Source organism: Peromyscus californicus, unplaced genomic scaffold (assembly GCF_007827085.1).
Source record: "Peromyscus californicus insignis strain IS unplaced genomic scaffold, ASM782708v3 Scaffold_11__1_contigs__length_118956290, whole genome shotgun sequence".
In the NCBI taxonomy this organism is placed as follows: Eukaryota; Metazoa; Chordata; class Mammalia; order Rodentia; family Cricetidae; genus Peromyscus; species Peromyscus californicus.
In genome coordinates, this window is record NW_026294402.1 from 69,576,846 (window position 1) to 69,583,573 (window position 6,728).

The following is a 6,728-nucleotide window of genomic DNA, read 5'->3' on the forward strand; positions in this document are numbered from 1 at the left end:
TCATAAAAGTGAGGTGGCATAGACAAGAAGGCCTGGAGAAAAGGCAGATAGACTGGGACAAAAACTTTCAAATGCTGCCCAAAAAACTCTGCTTCTTCAGCTAAAAACATTGTTTTTTTTTCCAAGTGCTGCTAGCTTTACTTCCCAAGAGCAAGAAACAGGTAATATCTGTCAAAGGGCAAAGAAGATGCTAACGACACTTCTCAAGTCATTTTGAAACCCTTTGGAAAGCAAGGGAAAGCAATCCAAACACTGGAAAGTTGTTTTGGGTGTGGAAAAAACTTATGGGCAAATTAAAAACTTGGGTTGTACTTGAAATGCGAGAGAGAAACATTGGCATCATTAAAAGAGCTCATGGCAATCTTAAGATGCAGCTTCAAAAAATTAAGAAGGGGGAAAATGTACCCTCAGAAGCTTGCTGGCTGTCTGAGTTTGGTGAGGAGTGTGGAACAGAGGAACGTCAACTCCGATGACACTCCTCCAGAGACCTAATAGCTGTGCAGGAAGTTTTTCTAAGAGCTTTACAGCAGCTCACTATGGTAATTACTCATGATTTGTGAACTCTGTCTTCTTGGAAAAATAATATAAATATTTATTTTAAGAAATCTCTTCTAGATATGGGCTAAAGTTTGTAAAATGGTTCTATAGAGTTTCCTTTTGAATAAAGTTTGTAAAAAGTATAAATATGTATAGTGATATTCATGCTATTTGTAAATATGTCAAAAGTGTAAATACTGAATGGAAAAAGAGTAAATAATGAATGGAAAAAGTGTAAATGTTGAATGTAAGTTTGTGAGAATTGTATAGTAGTGATGTTCATACTAGAATAGTTTTTATTACTCTTTTACCTTCAGATATATTTGAACACATTTTATGATAGCTTAAAATATAATTTTATGTTCTCAATGGCCCCTGGAAAGCTTAAGTGAAGGTGTTATAATTAGGGGAGCTTTTCTGTCTTATTCCTAAAATTTTCCACTCCTCTGTTTCTGTTTAGAATATGAGCTACTTAAACAGCTAAAAGTGTCTTTATAATTAGCATGGGTTTTTGTTTACTTGAGTGGATACTTTGAAGTGTTTTGGAATGACTGTTTTCTCCTGGGAATCAAAATAGTCTCTTGAAAACTTTATTGAACATCTGCTAGGAGATAGTATTGATTTAGAAAAGGGCTTGGTGCAGCTAAGACTGCTGTAGTCATCTTAGACCTAATCCAAAAGGATATTCCATCTTTATTATCCTCTACTCCTTTACTGGGAGGAGTGGCAGCTATGGAGATCACTGTGGATATTTGCAAGCTCTATAGGGATCTGGATCAGAGCTCTGTACCCACTCCTGTCAGAGGCTGGTAGCCAAAGACGGGCAACTTTCTTAATAGCTTCCTAAATGCATGTATGTAAAATTAATCAAGATGAATGACCTAAGACAGGCACAGTATATGTGACAGGGGGTGGGGAGGGGGCTTTATTATATCAAGGAGGAATTGTGGAGGCCCACAAAAGTTTTCTAGTGAGATCTGAGCTTGCTTCACCCAGCAGAGCTGCATTAGAGGATTGCTTGACCATGTGCATTGTTACTAGGTGATTGGAAAGGTCTACACTTGACTGAGCTAGGGGGAGATCTTCTGCTCCACCCCTTGGCATCCCTATAAATAGCCCTCTAGAAGAGACAGGAGGGGCTGGTAGATATTGATCCAGGCCCTCCTGAGGCTATCCTGTGTTTCTATTTGTTTCTCTCACCTCTATTTTTCTATCTAATATCTCTTATCCCTCATTCCTCAAGAGTACTTTGTTGTAAAATGTGGGAGCTGGTCTCCCAGCTGGACTCCCGGAGCTAAGAATGTCTATGTGAGGTTGTCTTGATTAGGTTAATTGAGGAGAGAAGACTCGCCCACTGTGGATGGCACCATCCCCTAGGCAGGGATTCTGAACTGTGTAAGAGTGAGGAAAGCAAGGTGATTACCCATGCATACATTTGTTCATTCCTCTAGTGATATGGGTCTCAAGTTGGACCAGTCATTGGTTGGCAGCTCCCACAAGTTCTGTGCTACCTTTACCCCAGCATGTCTTGCAGGCAGGACTAATTATAGGTCAGTGGTTTGGGGGCTGTGTTGGTGTCACACAACTCCTCCACTGGAAGCCTTGCCTAATTACAGAAGATGGCCAGTTCAGGTTCCATATCCTCCATTACTAAGAGTCTTTGCTAGTGTTACTCTCATAGACTCCTGGGAGTTTCCATTGGACCAAATTTCTTCCTTGCCTCCAAAATGTCCCCAGTTCCAGGTCTCTTCCAGTACTCTCTCCCTCCACCTCCCCTACCTAATCCATCCTATTCCCATACCCACCTGCCCCAGTGTAACCACAAAATCTATTCTATTTCCCCTTCCCAGGGAGATCCATGCATCCCCTCTTAGGCCCTCCTTATAACCTGGTTATTTTAGCAAATGTGTATTGCACATGAGCTAAGTGCCAAGCACTATCATGCTTAGAAATACCTAAGATAAACCTTCAAAAAGAATATTTAGCTGTAAGTCTCCATATCCCTGGAAGGATATGGAGTGGTTTTTCCTACCAAAGGAAGACTAATAAATGTATAATAACATGACACCGAGTTATACACACATGAGGGAGATAAATCTGAATGAAATTTCACTAAGTAATTTGTACAACCCACTTAAATATCGTCATATAAAAGTTCGATGGAGCTAGAAAGAAATTCCTAAGCAACTCTAAAAGGCCATTCTAGGCAACACTTCTTTCCCCTCTTAGCGTCAAGACAATCTACACAACCCTTATGCCTTGTTCTTGAAGTCTTGAAGAGACTCACCAACAGCGGATCATTGATAACGAAGGAATTTCTTCTCATGCATGTGTGGATTTTTATAGTTAACTAAATATGTAAATGTCTTGGCATCTGAGACACCAGTTTAAAGGCCGTGAAGCACACATCTAAAGTCTATCCCTCAGGACTAAACCTGATGTGATTAGCAGTGTGGATGCTAAGTGTTCTCCACTGCCAGTGCTCTCAAAGGTAGCTAGTCTAACAAGGATTATGAGTATAGACATTTGGATCAGATCAAGGCCAGGGCAAGAATTTGAAGAAAAAGGTGACTGATGTCCCTTTGTATGGGCAAATGAAGGAGAGCCCTGTGTTTTTTATCAAGGGAATAGTATGGACCAACATGGAGGGTTAGCCTAAAGAAGCAGGAAGTGTGCTGTTATGATTGGTACACCAGGAAGTTGCGGCATGGACTGGAAGGTATTTGAGGGTTGTTCTGTTACAGTGCTTTATGTTGCAGTCATAAAACACTAACCATAACCAACTTGGAAGAAAGGGTTTATTTAGCTTCAGGCTACAGGCCACCGTGGAGGGAAGCCAAGGCAGGAATTGAAGCCAAGACCCTGGGGGAATGGGCTTGCTCAGCCTGCTTTCTTATATGACCTAGGACCACCTGCCTAAGGATGGTACCACCCACAGTGGGCTGGGCCATCCTACATCAATCAACAATGAAGAAATTGTCCCTCAGACATATCCACAGGCCAGTCTGAGGGAGACAATTCATCAGTTGACCTTCCCTTCTTCCCAGGTGTGTCTAAGTCTGGGTCAGGTGGACAAAAGCTAACTAGCATGTGGGTGCTACTGTTAGAATGAATATAGAGCTTCCTAAAATACTAACATTGAAATTTCACTGCTATTGTCACAGTGTGAAGAGATGAGACATTAGAGATGAGTAGTGCACTCAGGCTCTGCCCTCATAAGTGAGATTAATGTCAGTACAAGAGGAAAAATTCAGCTCCTTTCTCTCTGGGCTTTTTCACTTCCTGCCATTCAAGAATCCAGTATTCCTCCCCTTGGGAAGACATAACATTCAAGGAACCATTCAAGAGAAAGGGCTCCCTCACCAGATCCAACCTTCCCAACACCTTGACCTTCACATCCTCTGAGAACTCTGAACCTTCTCCTTTATTCTTTATAAATTACCCAGTCTTGTGTATTCTACTAGAGTAGCATACAACAGAATGAAATTGTCTATTAGAAAAGCATGAGTGTGCTTTGATCCCAAGATGTCTTTTCTAGAAACTACTATGAAGATTGTTGCTGTTTGCTGTGGGTGGAGGTATGCATGTGTGTAGGTATACATGTATGTTCACAAGTGCAGACGTACATTATGCGGTGTTTGCATATGTGTATATGTGTTTGTCAGGGGTGTGTGTATATGTATTTGTGTGTGTGTGTGTGTGTGTGTGTGTGTGTGTGTGTGTGTGTGTGTGTGTATGTGTGTGTGTGTGTAGACCAGAGGTTGACATAGGGTTATATCTTCCTCTATCACTCTACTTACTCACTGAGGCAGGGTCTCTCACTAAACCTGGAACTCACCAACTCACTTAGTCTAGCTCTAGACTGTTTGCTCCTGGGATTTCTGTCTCTGTCCCTCCAATGCTGGGTTTTCTAGACTGCCACGCCCACCCCACTTGTAGGTGTGCTGGAGATCTGAACTCTAGTCTCTCACACTTGTTTGGCAAGCACCTTATCCACTAAGTCATCTCCCAGCCTCCACAAACTCTGTTTATATCCACAAGAGAAGAGCCCTGAGAAGAGGCACCCTTCCTCAGACGCAGCCCTCACCATGCTCATCTCCCTACAGGAAGCTTGATACATGCAGGTGATATCCACTGTCAGAAATTTGGACATATTTTCCACATTGATCTTTGTCCTAAATGTTCAGTTTACCAGCATTGGGGCTGGACTTACACAAAGAAAATGAACTTAGGCTGTGGCCATAGGCAGGTGCTACACTCTGTGTGTATAAAGAACACTCAGTTGCCGGGGCCCAAGAGGCACAAGGTCATTACTCATATTCCCAGACCCTGTGATGCATGCCCTGACAGGAAGCCCAGCTTCCTCTGTCACTGTCCACTCTCTCATCAATGGCCCATGGTGGCCTTCTCCATGGTGTCGTGGCTGCAGTTCCCAGCCAGGCAGAGAAATGTGTCAAGTGGACATCAGTAGAACCTGCCTGGGCTCTGGTCAATCTAGTGTACAGATCCCCATAAGAAACCTAAAAACATCTGTAAAACTGCCTCATTCTGAAGCTCCACAGATTTCTAAAAGGGTAAAAATTTAAGCCTTCTCCTTTGCAGTGCATTGACAAAGGGTACCACAAGCTAGAATCACAGGAAGTTTCCAGGGTGAGTCCTTGGTAACCATGCCCACCCCATCAGCCTGGCCACTTCAAGTAATAATTACTCACTGGGTGAAAGGAAAATGGTTTTCTCCAGCCATTTTTCCCCCCTGCCCATCCGCTGTCAGGAAGGTCATTATGATGGAAGACGTGTCTACAGAATTGCACAGAACCAAACAAAGACTAGTGCTGCTACCAAAAGGCGATGCCGAGTCCACCTAACAGAACACAGACCCTGCTCTCCATTCCAACAGTCTGCCTTAGGTGGTTCTGCATATGTCTGAGTGATGGAGACAATGACACACTGTGCCCTTCATGGACACACATACATTTGATTTCAAGCAAAAGGGCCTTAAAGTCACTCGTTAGCCCATATTTCCCTACTCCCTTTATGTCCTGACTGTAAGTGTCACCTTCACATGCTGTGTTTATCATCTTTAAAAGGCAGGAGACGCTGAACGGCAGGAACAGTTGTTTGGAGTGTGCTACAAGCCACAGGAGAAATGGGTTCTGTTCCATTATTCTGAGAGTGTGAAGCCAGGAGTGCAAAACCTGCTAGCAGTCACCTGGTCTCACTGATTTTAACCGCTCCTAACCATGTCCAAATACGGAAGCACACATTTGTTTTGCTATCAGAGTTCTCTGAAGTGGATAGTGGAGTGCATTTAACATTGTGACCAGAAATATTGAAATTTGACAGCCGAGGGGTTAAAGGTCTGGGATTTATACATTGAGGTGTTTGTTCCTGCCTTCGTCCAAGAGGCTTGCTTGGAATAACCCCTTCTGCTTACTGAGCCTTTGAGAAATGGAGGACATTAAGTAATACATCTTGGCAGGCATCCTGAGATTCTGCTTCTCCAGGAAACAAGATTTGCTAAGCATCACTACAAGAGCTCTGAAGATTTCAAAAGACTCCTGTGCAATCTCACTATTCAACTGTACTATGCAGAAATACCTGTTATCTGGCCCTCCACTGCAAAAAATAAAAATTAAAAATTAAATAAATAAAAATTAAAAACCCACTAGTCTGCATCCCTGGACACTACTTGGATTTGTGTGCACCTCAAATCTGACACTTCCTTTGGCAGAAGCTGTATTTGCTGATGAGCTGGAAGAGGACTACCATACCTCACTCCAGCAAGATGCAGCTTCAGCACAGAGACTCTCTCTCATCCCACTGCCCAGTCAGGACTACCACAGAGTTCACACCAGAAGAACAAGAGAAGCTCGGTCACAATGATACTGTAAGTGTATCATGTCCTTATCTGGCCTCCTTCTACATAATTGTTCTTTCCAAGTCACTTAATCTTCATAGAAACCCCATTAGGTCAATGTCATTTTACCCTACCCCCTTTTAAATAGCAGACTGACAAAGATGATGGTGGTGGTGGTGATAATGATGACTAGAAAGAGGAGGGGTAGAGGAGAAGAAGGATAAAGCTGAAAAGAAGGAAGAAAAGAAGGAAATGGAGAAAAAAGAAGAGAAAGAGAAGGGAAGGAAGAAAGTTGCTTATAAAATAAAAACTCTGGGCATCCTCCAGAGCTACA